The 16,951-nt window shown below is 39.1% G+C and overlaps 1 protein-coding gene across 4 annotated transcripts in view; it reads right to left on the bottom strand.

Annotated features, from left to right (window-relative positions):
* Pls3 (plastin 3) overlaps positions 1-16,951 on the bottom strand; it is a 110,503-nt gene that overhangs the window by 42,885 nt on the left and 50,667 nt on the right. The window contains exon 1 of one of the 4 annotated variants that reach the window (XM_050126868.1): positions 10,717-10,735. The exons of the other annotated variants lie outside the window; for them this stretch is intronic. The gene's annotated coding sequence lies outside the window, so the exon portion shown is untranslated. Of the gene's footprint in view, positions 1-10,716; positions 10,736-16,951 lie in introns of those variants that run through there. 4 annotated transcript variants of the gene reach the window in all.

Genomic DNA, 16,951 nt, shown 5'->3' with positions numbered 1-16,951 from the left:
TTTTTTTTTTTTTTTTTTTTTTTTTCCATGCTCCGTCTGCCTGATTCTTCTGTACAGAGAAAGCAGCCAGGAATTTAACAAAAACAAACAAACAAAAAAAAAAAAAGCAACCTCTCTTTCCTAAATATCCGGGACACAGGAAAACAGATTTTTCAACTCAGGGAATAAAACAAAAGAAAATAAAAGCTTGTTTGTTTGTTTTTTTCATAAAAGGATATGGTGTGCAACTGGGTATGAATTCAGGGCGTCACCCAGAGAGAATCTTATGCCTATGAAGTCATCCCTAATTACAGCGTTTGACTAACAATACAGCAATTATGAAAGCACTCCACTGGTTCATTTAACTATACAGAAACCCTGAACACAAATCCTTGCTGAGAATGTTTTACCTGAAACTATTACTCAAAATTTGAAAGCTGTTTGAGGGAGAAAAGGGAAGTTCCTGATTTCTTTTCCTCAGGCGCTCACCTTTAGAATATAGCCTTACTAATGTGTGTCATTCTGTACCAAGGCTGACTCAGGAGGAAGGCTGCCACATTCAGGAACTCCTTGATGGTTTAGGAAATATACTATAATATTACATATATATATATGTATATATATATATATATGTATATATATACATATATATACATACACACACATTTCCTTTCCAATTAGACTGAGCAAATAAAGGCTAAAATGGGATATGGCTGGGCTTGTGTTAGAGGGCCTGACAATCAAGTGTCCCAAGTTTCATTCCCAAAAGAGCAGAAAACCAATTGATCACCGCCCAAGCAACCCATGGGGTATTCTAGGGTTAGGGTTAAGGTTAGACTTTGTTCCCATAATTTACTCGTAAATTATGCAAAATGGAATTGGGAAAGATGCTGATTAGTTACAAGATTGCACAATACACCACTTAAAATTCCCGAAGAAAGCATTAAAGGGTGAAGAAAACACAGAAGAATGTATTATTTTGTTATAAAGAGGAGGAAAACCTAATGATGTGGCCATCATTGTGGGCAAACAATTCAAGAGCAGGCAACAAAAAAAGGGGATATTATTTGTCACCTTCTACCATTCAAAACAGGCAGTGCTTTGGAACGCCCACACTTCACATTCCTACCTGTACCAACAGAAACTGCCACCCTGCCTCCTCCTCAGTTAGGTAAATCAACGGCATCAGTCACAAGGTTGGACGGGTGTGTGCCATTCTGGGGCTAAAGCTCACCTCTTCCTGCGATTACTCAAACTCCAGTGCCATATTTCCTAATGACTTTGGAAGAATTCCACCCGAATATCTAGCACGTTCAAGCCTTACTCATCTGCACATATCAAGCCTTCTTCATAGAAGGCTTAATTAATATACACTCGGCAATGTGTCAAACGCCACAGATAGAACAATTAAGACCCTCAAGCCTTTTTTCTCTAGAAGAGCTTATTGTCCACTAAAGGAAACGGATAGCAACTCAAAGGCATCATACTAGAGCTATCACAGTCATTTGTGCTGAGTGGTGTATGTCAGGAAACATTTTCTATGAATCTGATGTGACCTTTATCTTCTAGGGTTAGTGTCAGAAAGAGAAGATGCTGTCTGGGGCGTGAAAATACAGGATGGCTGGGGGAAAGCCTAGGGTTACTGGCGAGACACAATTACATAAGGTCAGAGACCAGCTGAGATGTAACCAATGGAATGAAGATTGTTAGCAAGAGTAATTCCATTTGGCCTCACTGCCAATCCCTCCCCTTCTTTTCTCAGTACTATCAATCCCAGGGCCTCAAGCATGCTAAGCAGATGCTCCCACCAGCGAGCCACATCCCTGGCCTCATTCCCCACCACCAACTCTCCTTTCTGTTATACCAGGCCTCATTTCCAGTTCCTCCTCAGTCTCTAGGTAACTACATTTGATACTACTGGTTACCCCAAGTTTATTCTTTATGGGTGAGTCAGTCAAACTTTGAGATTCTTCCATCAAAGCCTTTCATCATTTCAGGTGTAATCAGTTGGAGAAGTTTCAGTAGTCTCTCTCCTTGCTGACAGGGTTTGTAATATAACCCAGGCTGGCATTGAATTCGCCATCTTCCAACCTCTGTCTCTAGGATGCTTTAATTACCAGCATGCACCACCATGCCCAAGTAACATTTATCTATTCATCTGTCTGTCTGTCTATCTATCTATCTATCTATCTATCTATCTATCTATCTATCTATCTATCTATTTAGGAAATATAGTTACCATAAGAATAGCATTTAATACTCTTTGATGGAAATGTCCATAGCTCATTCTCATTGACCATTATCACATTGCATTGCCATCTGCCCAACCTCTATCACAGTACTTGAGAAATATGGAATAATATTTTAAATGAAATGTCAGCACGTCCATGTAAGTTTCTACTTTAGATCCATAACTGCATAGAATTTATTTACTGTGGGATAAGCTACTTGTTTCATATTCAAAATTTATAAAAATGGAAGTTATTTCTCAGAAAAATCTCCATAAGCTTGTTAGTATTGCTTTGAAATTAAAAATTATTTTGTTTCTTTTGTATGTGTGTTATTCATATTTAATAGAGGAACTGGCTTTAGATAAGCTTGGTCACTTCAAAGACACACAACGAGAAAGAGGTGAACCAAGTCTCAAACCCCACACCTGTCAATATTCTCCATCAGTATCTGGTGGGGCCCCTCAACAACTTACTGAAGGGTAAAAATAGAACTTATTCATTACTGTATTCCCTATAGCATGGACACAGTACATTTAATTCTTTTGTATTCAAAAATAGCCTATAACTAGCATCTGCAACCATTTGATTTTGCCTGGCCCCCAAATTCACCAAGATATAATTGCTTGTGCCTAAATTAATTGTCTAACATCTGCTTGGCGTTTTAGGTCGTCCTTCATAGTTTTATGTCTATTTTAATAATCTTCTGCACATGTTTTTCTTTCTCTAATTTTGAGACAAGGTGTCACTATGCAGCCCTGGCTGGTCTGGAAGTGGTAATCTTCCCTCCTAAGTTTCCCCAGTGTTGGGATTATAGGTGTTTGCCACAATGTCCCAGCTTTGAAAATGCCTTTTGATCCATAGCTCTCCTTCTGACCACTCCACCTTAACTCCCACGCCACTACCCTGGTTTCACTCTGGACTATCCTCTGAAGACTTCTGTCTTCCTCTGTCTGTCTCTATGTGTCTCTCTCATTTCGTCTCTCTCTCTCTCTGTCTCTCTCTCTCTCTCTCTCTCTCTCTCTCTCTCTCTCTCTCTCTCTCTCTCTCTCTCTCTGCTTTTCCTTTCCTCACTGACTCATCTGGTTACTGTCAACCTCCAAGTTTCTACAGGTGCCTTTTCTTCCCCAAAAGCCTGATGTCCAATGCTCTATCCCCCTCTTATCTCTCTTTTCAGATCACACAGATTTTAGAATCCTACCACAAAGTTCAGCAATTTGATGACAGACTTCCTCTTTAGTTACATTAAAGTGGGGGACAATATGGCCGGGATGTCCATCATCCTATTTGATTCCATTAATCAGCCTCCTCCAAGTCTCAAGTATGACCCAAAATATTTTTTGTCAGTGAAGCAGAATCATTATTTGACTAAATGTTGGTCAAATTCCTCACTCTGTGGGTCTTATTTTAAGGTAGCTTATTTCTGGAGACTGGAATAGAAACTTATTTCCCATGTATACTGCAACCATTGCTTGCTTAATGCTGGATACACAGACGTAGTATCAAAAATGCTGCAGCTAGCTGTAATTTTTCAAGGTTAATGAAAACTCCCAGTATGCCCAATAACCAATAATCATAAAAATTACAAAATAGAAGCCAAATCTTTAGGATTCTGGTACATTTTTCTTTGAGATGGGGTCTTAGGGCATCCCAGGCTGGCTCAAACTTATCATGTAGTAGAGAATGATCTTCAACTTCTGATTCTCTTGCTTTCACCTCCAAAGTGTTCAGAATACAAATGTGTACTACCAGGCACAGTTTATGGAGTGCAGGTGGTTGAACCCAATGTCCTAAGTATACACTAGCAAGTACTCTACTAACTGAGCCCAGCTCAGATTCTATTATTTTATCATCTAAATTGTTTCAGATGTGTGGCAAGTGATCTAAACCAGTTATAAAACTTTGCCTAAGACACAGTGCTACACATCAAACGTAAAATTAAAACAACATATGGGGCAGGGCAGTGGTGGCACACTCCTTTAATCCCAGAACTTGGGAGGCAGAGGCACGCAGAAGTCTGTGAGTTCAAGGCCAGCCTGGTCAACAAAGCAAGTTCCCGGACAGGTTCCAAAGCTACACAGAGAAACCTTGTCTCGAAAAACACAACAACAAAAACAAAACAAAACAAAAAATGCACATATAGGGAGAAAAGTGATCAATTGTTCCAACTACCCAATAAACTGCTTTTCAGAACTTTGGGCTCATAGCCAGAAGAACCTATGGAATATAAATCAAAAGCTCTTAGCAAATATGATCATGCATTGGAGAAATGTAAATTTTGGCAGAAAACATATGAGTCCCTCTAGCTAATGCTATCTTGTTCCCATTGGCTAAAGTATAAAGGAGTCACTTACATTTTAACTGAAATGAAAAATTCTGTGATTTTATAAAATATTTAGAATATAGGGCTGGAGAAATGGCTCGGCAATTAAGAGCACTTGCTGTCCTTTCAGAGGACCTGGGTTTGCTTTCCAGTTTTCACATGGCAGCTCATATTCCAAACTCTAACTCTAGGATATTTTTGTTTGTTTGTTTGTTTTTCGAGACAGGGTTTCTCTGTGGCTTTGGTTCCTGTCCTGGAACTAGATCTTATAGACCAAGTTGGCCTCGAACTCACAGAGATCCACCTGTCTCTGCCTCCTGAGTGCTGGGATTAGGATATTTAATGCCCTTTGCTGGCTTCCTCAGGAACCAGCCATGCATGTCATGCACAAATATACATGCAGGCATAACACTACTACACATAAAATGAAAATAAAAAATTAAATCATAAAATATTTAAAACATATACAGAATCTAGACAACAGGCTGAGCAAAGACTATACAGAGCATGCCTTTTCCAAAACATTGAGCTCAAATAGCCTTTGACTATAAAATAATTTTATAGGGTCCATCGGTACAGCTCAAGGGTAAAGAGGCCCTGTTTTCAAGACCTAGCAACAAAAAATAAGTAAAATAATAATATAGTACACAAACACTTTTCCTGCTGTACACTCATTCCTATATGTGAAACTCTTTGGTGTACAGTATTACACATTGCTTAATTTTTTGAAATCAAGACTCTCCAAGGCTCAGTGCTATGAACAGCCTCCCTTTCATATTGACTTTAATAACTCAGTCTTAAGGTAAATATACGCAAACAATTGTGTATCTATAGGGTCACTTTTTGCTTTTTTATTGATTTTATTGAGCTATACATTTTTGTTCTCTGCTCCCTGCCCTTCTTCCCCCATGCCCTTCTACCCTTTTCCAAGGTCCCCATGCTCCCAATTTACTCTGGAGATCTTGTCTTTTTCTACTTCCCACATAGATTAGATCCATGTATGTCTCTCTTAGTGTCCTCATTGTTGTCTAAATTCTCTGGGATTATGGTTTGTAGGCTGGTTTTCCTTACTTTATGTTTAAAAAACACTTATGAGTAAGAACATATGATAATTGTCTTTTTTGGGTCTGGGTTGCCTCACTCAATATGATGTTTTCCAGCTCCATCCATTTGCCTGCAAATTTCAAGATGTCATTATTGTTTTCTGCTGTGTAGTACTCCATTGTGTAAATGTACCACATTTTCCTTATCCAATCTTCGGTCGAGGGGCATTTAGGTTGTTTTCAGGATCTGGCTATGACAAATAATGCTGCTATGAACATAGTTAAGCACATGTCCTTGTGGCATGATTGAGCATCCTTTGAATATATACCCAAAAGTGGTATTGCTGGGTCTTGAGGAAGGTTGTTTCCCAATTTTCTGAGAAATCACTATACCGATATCCAAAGGGGCTGTACTACCTTGCACTCCCACCAGCAATGCAGGAGTGTTCCTTTTGATACAGTCAACAAGATAAAATGGCAGCCTAAAGCATGGGAAAAGATCTTCACCAACCCTACATCAGACAGAGGTCTGATCTCCAAAATATACTCAAGAAATTGGTCATCCAAAGAACAAATAATCCAATTAAAAAAATGGAGTACAGACCTAAACAGAAAACTCTCAACAGAGAATTCTAAAATAGTTAATTCGTTTTAAAAAGATTTGTGTGTGTGTGTGTGTGTGTGTGTGTGTGTGTGTGTGTGCACGCACATGGAAGAAAGAGCTGATGGATCCCACCACTACAGCTGGAGTTACAGGTGCATAGCAGCTGCGTAATGTGGGTCCTAGAAATAGACCCTATATCCTCTATAAGAGCAGTATATGTTCTCAACTACTGAGACACCTTTCCAGTCCCTCTTCTTGTTCATTCTAGTTAACATAACATAGGCTGTGTGGCGTAGAACTATAATCCCACCTACTTGGAAAGTTAAGGCTAGATGATTCTAAGTTCAACACCAATTGGGGCAACTTAACAAGCTATGTTTCAAAACAAAAAGTAAAGAAGAGCTGGAGATATGGTCCAGCGATAGTGTGCTGGCCTAACATTCATGAGACCCTAGTTTAATCAGCTGTACCACCAAATGACACATGAATGACAGTATACAAAAATATGTCAGATAGATAGTATAGTTCAGGGACACTTGTGACGTAACTTAAAAAGTCTTATTACTTGGGACTGGAGATATGTCTCAGCAGTTAGGAACACTGGTTGCTTTTGTAAAGGACCTGGGTTTGTTTCCCAGCACCCCACTGCAGATCAAAGGTGTCTATAATTCTAGTTCCAGGGAATCTGACATCCTCTTCTGGCCCCCAAGGGCACTGGATTCATGTAGTGCACAAACATATGTGCAAGCAAAATATGAACACACACATAATAGAAACAAATACATATTTCTAATATTAATTTTATTGTGCCTACATGTATGTCTGTGTGCCACATGCATACAGTGGCCACAAGAGGCCATAAGAGGGCACTGGTTCCCCTGAAACTAGAGTTACAGATGGTAAGAGTAGCCATGTGGGTTCTGGAAACTGAACCAAGGCTCTCTGGAAGACCACAAGTGCTCTTAACCACTGAACCATATCCCCAGCCCCAAATAATTAAATCGTAACAAGAGCAAGTCCTTTACCCCCTTACAAAGTATGCTTTCATTTCCAAATCAAATGATACTGACTGGAAGACTTTTACTGAAGGCTTCCTCTACCCTTTGGGCTGTCCCACGACCTTGCTTCCTTTAACTATAATTTTAACTTAGATGTATCTAAAACCTTTAGGGAAACTTAAACATCCATATTCTGTGAATACTAAAGAAGATGTGGCTGTCTTTTGCATGACCCCGGAAGATGAACAAATGACCTGTAAAGGTTTCTGAGAAGGACAAGAGAGCAGAGATGGCCATTTTGTGAAAACTCATATACAGATTTAGTCTAAGCTGTTTTTGCCCACTTTTTATTTCCTTAATATCGGCAACCAGCTAAACCTTCCTAAGTTTTTTTTTTCATGTGTTTCTTTTATTTAGCAGTAAGGACTCCTGTAGCCTAGGCTAGCCTCAAATTCATGTGTATTGAAGATGGCTCAGAATTTCTGATCCTCCTGCCTCTGCTTACCAAATGCTGTGATCACAAATATAGACAACCATGCCTAGACCTCAGATTATTTGTTTGAATGATTTTAAAGGAGATAGATCACACAATCATAGTTGTTAGCCAGTAACCCCCTCCCTAAAATTCTGTAAGTTACTCTACCCCACGCACACAGTGTGGTGACTACCTTCTGCCTTCTATGTCTCCTCTGCTCATCTGTGAGTTCCTGGAAAACACAGATGATATCACCTATGATTTTGTATCTTGGCTCACAAGTACCCACCAAACGCTGCTTGAAAACATAAGAATTGATGGGGGTGAGTTGGGTGATTGAGCAGACCTACCTATCTATCAGGCGGGCTATCTAGTCGTCTTGCGTGGTTACAAAATGCATATTCTTGAGCTGAGCATGGTGATACCTATAATTACAGAACTTGTGAGTGTAAGGCAGGAGGATTGTGAATCCCAGGACGGACATCCTGAGCTGCGCAGAAAGTTCAAAGACAGGCTAGGCGACATAAGGAAACCCTGTCTAAAAAAGGAAACAAAGTCTCCCAAAACAAACAATGCTAAACTAGTCACCCTTGGGGTGTACGTTAGGGGTAGAGTGCTTCTCTAGCACGATGGGCTCAGTCCTTACAGTCGTCAGTGCCAATAAACAAGAGAATGAATGATTAAATAAACAAAAAGGTTGTAAACATTATTAGAGAAAACCGAAATAATTAAAACCTAAGACCATAACAAACTCACATTCTTTACATGCACTTGGCCTGTGATCATGTTTTCCTTATTTACACTGGTTTCATACTTCAAGCTACTACAGAACTCCTCAAGATGTTTGCACCCTATTCTTTGAATGTAACTGAAAGGCAAACAGAAAGGAGTTTAGGTACAGTTCTTCCTGGCTTTTGCCATATAAGCAGACATTTCACCCTTATAATATGGTAAATGCATGGATCATGTTTGACAGGCTTGTCATTCATAGGTAAAGCTGGATGTTTACAAGTAGACATAGGTAGGTTGTTAAAAATAGCTCATTATACTTCAAGTTTTGTGCTATTAGCACTTTCAATATGTAAAAATCAGGAGAAAACAGCCAGGCATGGTGGTGGTGCACGCCTTTAATCCCAGCACTCGGGGGGTGGGGGCACAGGCAGGTGGATCTTTGTGAGTTTGAGGCCAGCCTGGTCTACAAGAGCTAGTTCCAGGACAGGCTCCAAAGCTACAGAGAGACCCTGTCTCAAAAAAAACAAAAAAGAAAAAGAAAGAAAGAAAGAAAGAAAGAAAGAAAGAAAGAAAGAAAGAAAGAAAGAAAGAGAAAAGAAATAAATTCATCTTCTGAAAGTATTTCTACTCTATTCTAGGATAGTATAAGCTAGATCCTAATTGATCTTTTTCAGTACCAATGTGTATGAGTCACTCAAATCCCAAAGGGTACCCAGCTCTGTGTCATTTCCTGAAGGAATCAAACACTTCCATTTAAAGTAAAAGTTTCCTTTCACCTTTGGTGCTTAATAAACCCAGATAAGATCTCAGAGCAATGGCTACTTAAAAAGAAGTCACTAACTGTTCCAATAACAGCAATGTTCGACTTAACGTACATTGAAGCCATTCTTTAAATGCTTGCTGCATAAAAATTTTATAGGTTTTTAATGCAAGTCATAATAATAATTTAAATATGTCAAGCTCAAAAGACTCCACCCAGAGGGAGGAAAGAAATAGGAGAAATTATCTTGTAATCCCCCCCAAAAAAAGAAAGTAATAAAAAAGACTTAACTGATGTAACTCCATTTTTATCCTATTTGTTTACCAAACCAATGTGTACAGTAGACTGAACTAGGACATACCTCCTTTGAAAGCTTTCATTCCTTTTGCATTTCTCCTGCAATTTTTTACACCTCCTACCCATAAATTGTGTAAAAATCATGCTGTTGCTCATGAAATGAATTGCCCTTCATCCCTGAGGTGTCTCTAGCCTCCTGGCCTGTGAAAATGAACAGGTTTAAAAAGTCAAAGCTGATCTCCTGGGATTTGTGTTTGTACATATGTGTGTGTGCAATGTCAGAATAGCTAACATGTTCTAATTCAAAACAAAAATACTACTAAGTCCTAATCACCTATAACATAGAAGTCACCAGATACACAGTTCCAGCACCCTCTTCTATCAGCAGCTTGTAACATAAGGGGGCCCTGCTTGTTGGGGTTTCAGTCCCCCCGGTACCCCACAGCCGGCAAGCCCCAAAGAAAATCACAATCGGCCACTAAAAGTGCCTGCCTCAGTATCATATACCTTCCCAATTCAAAGACTGTACTCGAGCTGTAAACACTAGACTCCTGTCTCATACTACATAGGTGATGCTTCACTCAGAGTTGCGATTATCCTGTGACTAGCTATAATTCTTTCTGTAAGAAACTTGGAGAAATAAGCCTTTTAAGAGCCTCTGCTTTGTATGACTGAAAACCCTGCTGGCAAGATGAGCACTGTGAGTGACCGCCACTGCTTCGTTACAGTAACACCACCTATCTAAAGCGTGCCTTTTGTGAATTTCAAACGTCAGGACAGCTGGTTGACATAAAGCCACTTTGTAAGAACAGAGATACCAATCTCATCATGGCATGTTCTAGCATGACAAGCCACCTCAACTTTCGTTACAAAATACAAAACCCAAAAGCCTTTAACAAGAATCAAAAGCATCTGAAATCTCATTTCTTCTCTCTTCCACTCAAAAAGCCACAGATAATAACTTCTACTACTTAAACATTGAAGCATCGGACTTGACAAGTAAAGATTATGTAAGTAGGACTTCAAAAGCAAAATGTAAAAAAGAACATTCCCTACATTGAAAGAAAGAGAGAAAACAACAGAATATACATAGAAGAGGTTAAATTCATAGATTTCTTAAAACAAATTTGACTATACCTATATAAAATTTTAAAAGTGATTACAGTGCTTCAACTAAGAAGAAAATAAGAATTTTATATTTTTACAAAGTCAAGCTTGGCTTAAATATTCAGTAACCTAAAAGTTAGCACCTACAAAAATTGTATGAAAATAGTTACCCTTTCCGACGGGAGCAAACCTGTTTCTTCTCCTGAAGCACTCACTAATAGGACCGTCTCCCACGCCCAGAACTTGAAATCTGGAAACCCAACATTCTTCTTACAATTGCATCTTTAAAGAGCAAGTCACAACACTTCCTGCTAGCAAATGAACACCCTGACAAAGGAATGATACAATACTTACGAATCTCCTTCCTGGCTGCCTGGCATTCCTTTGCCAAAGGTTGAATAAATTCGAACTTAAGCACAACCTTCAGAGAAAACTTTATGCTTTCATTTTGGCTCCACTTTTAAATCCAGACAGGGAACCAAGGGAATTGCAAGTTGGTTCAGGTCAAACAGCTACAACCCTTATATACCTATTTAGAGTTTGGGCCGTAGCCAAGTAACCTGCTTATTTTAGAACACAAAGAACAGCTTCTCCCCAGTGTCCAAGCCACTCATCCACAGTCAAGTACATTACTTGGAAAGGCAAATTAACTATCTCGGGACACTTATGCTTTCTATTATTCATTCCAAACCACATCCAAAATTTATACTCCATATTCCAGCTGATGAAGCATTTATTTTACTTCTCGTTCTGTTAGAACACTAAGCTCTGACATGGGACACATTCTAGTGTCTACCAGCACAGTACCACAGAGTAAAGCCGATGCTTGCTGAACTGAGTACTGTTCTATCAAAAAAGCCATCTCACTTTAGTAAAGAGTCAGACTGGGTATGAAGCCCAGCTCCACATTTTAATACCTTTACGTGTTCTTGGGCAGGATATTTAAACTCTTTGGCCTGTTTTTCCCAGCCAGGATGATGACGACCACACGTATTTTGAGCTGGAGTGGGGGCTCAGACACAGTGCTGACCCGGTATACAAAGACTCTTAGATTCCATCTCTAACACTGTAAACAATAATAATAATAATATGAAATACTTGCTGGGTGTGGCAGTCCACACCTTTAATCCTATCACAGAGGAAAGAGAGACAGGTGAATCTCTGTGAGTTCAAGGCCAGCCTGCTCTACAGAGCCAAGGCTATCACAAAGAAAAATCCTGTTTTCAAAAAATAATAAAAATATTAAATACTCCATATTACAATAGCTATTTATACAGTGTATAGAATTTTAAATGAGTTGGTTTATGCCATAAATGAAGATCATGGTAAACACTAGATGTGGTTAGTCACCCTTATTAAGAAAAAAAACTTTTTATTTGCACTACCAATCCAGTACTGACTAGACTCAGATCACCCTTTGTATAGAAGACCCAGCGCAAATTATTAATGTGAGAGGAATTGAATGGAAGCATGGGATCCTTAGATATCTGACAGTCTTGAAGTCTTTGTGGCCCCAAACAGATCACTTAGCCTCGCCGAGTCACGCATCACTATCTGTGAAAATGGAGCTAATTCTAAATATCTTTAAAAGGCTGCCTGGGAACATGGGAGTATGCAAGAGTGTCAGCATCCAGCATAGTGTTCAGTGACTGGAGGGTAATATTGTAATGTGCCTAGATAATACTTGTTTACTAATATCTGCTCTTTCTACCATATAAGAAGGAAATAAAGTGAGATCACAGATATGCTTGATCTTTCCAAATAATATAAAACCAGCCATGCATCTTAAAATCCATTAGCTTCTCGGCACACAGATGTGACTCACAGTGCATTCACTTGTGAAGAGGAACTGTCACTGGAGAGTCCCCATTAAGAGGCAGACAGCGTTCTGTCCTCATCACTTCCCACTGCCTACGAATACTGGATTACACTTCATTGCCTTAATGGACATGCTTCCATGCATTTCAGCACCCACCAAAAAAACACATAAAATACCAAAACAAGAAACACAATCCCAAAGAGACAGAATGTACCAGGAGACGCCAGAGGACATTTTTTTTTTCGTTCCTTTTTACGAGACAGTGTTTCTCTGTCCTAACCCTGGCTGTCCTGGAACTTGACCTGTAGACCTGGCTGGCCTCAAGCTCAGAGATCCTCCTGCCTCCGCCTCCTGAGTGCTGGGATTAAAGGCGTGCGCCACCTTCACCTTACCTTATTTTTCACCAGCCTTAATTGCTGACTCCCATATGAATTTCTCAGCCTTTCAAATTCTCCATTTGCAAAAACAAACCTATCACTATCTCCCCAAGGCCTGTAAGGGTGCCTAGTACTTCTGGAGGAGCTACAAAGCCCCTGGTATTAACTGGAAGAAAAGTGCCTAGGCTAGTGTTATTGTGTATTTTGCAGGTAAAAATACTGGCACAGAGGTAAGAAGACAGTAGAACAAGACCAGAAATACTGGGTTGGTTTTCCAGCAGAAGCTGTTCATCAGCCACACCAGCTGCCTCAAATCACTTAGATGGATCTGTCCCAACTGCTACATAGCTACCCTTTTCAGATGTGCAACATTAGCACCGGGTGAAGTAATGTTTTAAACTAACAATGTGCAGCTTGAAAATTGACTGTCTTTTCTCTTTTATAGATGGTTCTAATAGGTTACTTAGAAAGTGTATCTCTGACTTTTTTGGCCATAGGTAAGTGTATATTTTTCCAGCTTTTCAAACTCAAATGCTAATCTCTCTCCTCCCTAACACCCAAGAGGTGCTAGGTTCCATCCCCAGCCCTAGAAAAAAGAAAATGCCAAAGGGAAAAATGCAACAAATAAACAAAAAAAAATCCCAAACAAACTATCCCCATACGTTTCCTAAAAGAAACTTCTTTAGTATTACTAATGCAACCTTTTTTTTATTATTATTTCTTTTAGTATGTGGCTCACTTTGTAAATTTCTTTCTCATTCACTATCTGATAGGGGGCTCTATAAGAAGAGTTGGGCCGTGGTGAGTTTTTCTGTTTGCATGTACCCATTGTGTGACTGTGTGGCTAGAACCTGTTTTTACTATGGGTAATGAAAATTGGCTTAGGAAGAGAAGACGGTGGCCAGGGGTGAAGAATGAGCTTTACATTTGTACAAGCAGGCAAACAGAATGAAAACAAGTTTCATATTACATTCTCATTTCATCCTGATGAATGGAAAGCCAAGGGAAAGCACGTGCAAATAGTCTCTCAGATCTTACAATCAAAACAATGAGGTTCACACACACCCCTCAGGGTGGAAAAGAAATATTAAGAGGCACACCCAATAACGTCACAGGAGTTTCATATACATAGCAGTGTAATTTGTAGCTAGAAAACAAAATTTAGACCATATTTTTCCAACTTTCACTCAAACGTCATGCTCCCCACCACACCCACTACTGTGTTATTTTTTTTTTTTTCTGCATGTGACTGGTATCAGGGAGGCCCCTCCCACGCTCCTTAATGACGCACCTCGATACAATGATCTAATTTCCTTTTAAGAAACAAGAGATCACCCATTTTGTCACTTAAAAACTAATACAGTGAGTGAAATATCCATGAATAGAGATGTACCATATAAAACAGGAGCCAATATACCACACAGGAGACTACTATACTACTGTCATTTTTAATCACATTTGAACATTTCAAAAATGCATCCTAGAAGCAGTATTAGGTACAATGACTTCCTGTTCCACAAACAGGGCTGGTTGTAACACCCAAATGGATCTGCTTTCAGGGATCTTTTTCTTTTTCCTCCCTCCCACCCCGACAGTTCTTGGAATGGAATCTGGGACTTGTATCTGCCATGCAAGTGATTTACACTGATCTATAACAAGGCTCTGTCATTTTTTTCATATTTGGAGAGTTAAAAAAGGCATAACCATGCATCAATTTAAGCATTCTGAGATATCAAAGAATGACAGTCCACCTCCATAAACACAGGCTGCCTCATAGATACTTAGTCCATATTTTAATTCACTTTATCTTCTACAGACTTGACCATAGCATTGACACTGGGAATGTAAACACTTTACAGTGTTTCCATAGCTGCTCAGTTATAAGGTATGTGATAAGATGCTAAAAGATAAACAAAACTCACTTGGTGGTCCTGGCCTCTAGTTCTGTATATATTGGGGAGGCTGAGGCAGAAGGATGGCAAATTCAAGGCCTGGTGGGGATACGGAGTAAGTACAAGGGTAGCTTGGCTAACTTACTGAAGACCTTGTCTCAAAATAAACCCTCTTTACTTAGTAGTAGAGGATGTATCTAGTACATACACAGGTCCTAGGCATAATCCCCAATATTACAAAAGGTTTATATACAAGCAAGCAGGTAAGCAAGCAAGCAAGCAAAGATAAAACAAACTCTATGTGGTGCAGATGCCTCTAATTCTAGTTACTGAGGATGAAGTTAGATGTGAGGGAATGGAAGGGAAATGAGGCAGGAGGATCAGAAGTTTGTGCCAGTCTGGATAATATCTTGTCTCAAAACAACATGGTTGACAGAGCTGGTGAGAAGAGACAGTAGTTCCGAGCATTTGCTGCTATTCCTGAAAACACCTTTGGTCCTTAGTACCCATGCTGTGCTGTAACTCTAGCTCAGGGGATCCTTGGAGAGTTGAACTCACCTGTACACACTACACACTACACACACACACACACACACACACTTTCATATTTAATGGCAATTTTATTTGTGCAACTACAATGACAAGTCATTTGAAAAATATTTTCTCTTCTTATATCTCCTTTAGAATCTAACAAATGGTAGCACAAACTATGCAAAGACTTTTAGACATTCTGATGAGTACATGTTTTTCCCTCTTCACATGCAAAGTTCATTTAACCCAATACATTTTCTATTCAGTCCACAGGAAATAGTGTTTTGGTCAATTATATTTAAAGACTAAAAGTATTAGTTGCACATATTATACCATTGTGCTCAGTTCAAACCTAGGTTTACCCAATAAATAAGTAATACACGGATTTTTGTCCCACTAATATAAAAACAACTTTACTCCATGCATGCCTTCAGATACTTATCTAGTTATATACACACACAAATCTTTTTTTTTTTAAAGCAACTAAGGAATGCTGAGAGTGGGCAAAAATATTCTTTCCCAGGGAAGAACACACCAGTTATCGCATACCAAGTGGTCACCCCTGAAATCATATACGTACAAACAAAATTATACATACCAATAATGTTATATTTAAATATCAAGAAACATACACCATACATGTACATATATATGCAAGAATTTAAAAAACAGAGGCCATGAATTTGAGAGTAAGACAGAGATACACTGGGAGGGTTGGAGGGAGAAAAAGGCATTGGGGAAATGATAACTATACTTTAATTTCAAAAAATAAAAATATTAAACAAAATAAAATGATTGTGAATGTAGCTAAGTGGTAGCACATTTGCCTGTCATGTATGAGGCTCTGTGTCCAATCCAAATAGAGGCAGGGAAACAAACATCACAAACAAAACACCAAAGTCAAATGCCTTAACAATGTGACCTTTCAGCTTACACTGATACTATAATTTATTTAAAGTGTGAAGGTGGAAAAATCTACACCATTCAAAGGCCAGAAAGATCAAAGAAAAAACTTTAATATGAACCTAATTGTGGGGGATAGCTGGATACAGTGCTATAAGCCTGTAAGGCAAGTACTTGGGACAAAGGTTATGGCCTTGTGAATGCAAGGCAAATGCTTTTACACTGACCTACAGCTCCAGCCCCTGGATTTTTTTCACATTTAAGGAGAGAAATGGGACACAAAAATATCTTAATTTTAGAGGACAAACAGTTGGAAGTGTACGGTGGTACGGCTGGATCTGGCAGGAATTAAAGAAAGAGTTGGGGTAAATATGATCAAAATACATTGTATAAAATTCTCAGAGAATTAGTAAGTATTGATTCTTTCATTTCAATATTCCCAGGATGACTCCATGTTACTATGTTTCAATAATAAAAGAACATGTTCTTAAATAAACCAGGATTCTAACTGTATATTAAATTACATCCCCAATGCACTAAAACTAAAGGTTGAAATAAATCAATCAAAACCATCTTCAGATGAGGCAGGGTCTTGTCTTAAAGGCTTGCCTCAAACTCATGATACCCCTGTCCCATCCTCCGAAGAGCTGGGACTGCAGCTGTGGTTCACCATTATGGACTTTTCTCAGCGCAAAATATAAGTTCTCAGAAAAGGGTTAGCTGTGTTTCACATGGAACAGCTTCGGATTTAAGACATCTGCATTCTCTTCATCACTAATAAAAACACATAAAGAAATAACTTATATGCTCTCCACGTTTCTATCTTGACTGTCTCTGAATCAGAAAGGAAGGGGAGGAGGAGGAAAGGGAGGAAGGAACAGGA

The sequence above is a fragment of the Alexandromys fortis genome, unplaced genomic scaffold (assembly GCF_014885135.2).
Source record: "Alexandromys fortis isolate MF-2015 unplaced genomic scaffold, M_Fortis_MF-2015_v1.1 scaffold_180, whole genome shotgun sequence".
NCBI classification, from domain to species: Eukaryota; Metazoa; Chordata; class Mammalia; order Rodentia; family Cricetidae; genus Alexandromys; species Alexandromys fortis.
The sequence above is the reverse complement of the archived record's forward strand: the minus strand, read 5'-3'. Positions and strand labels throughout refer to the sequence as shown.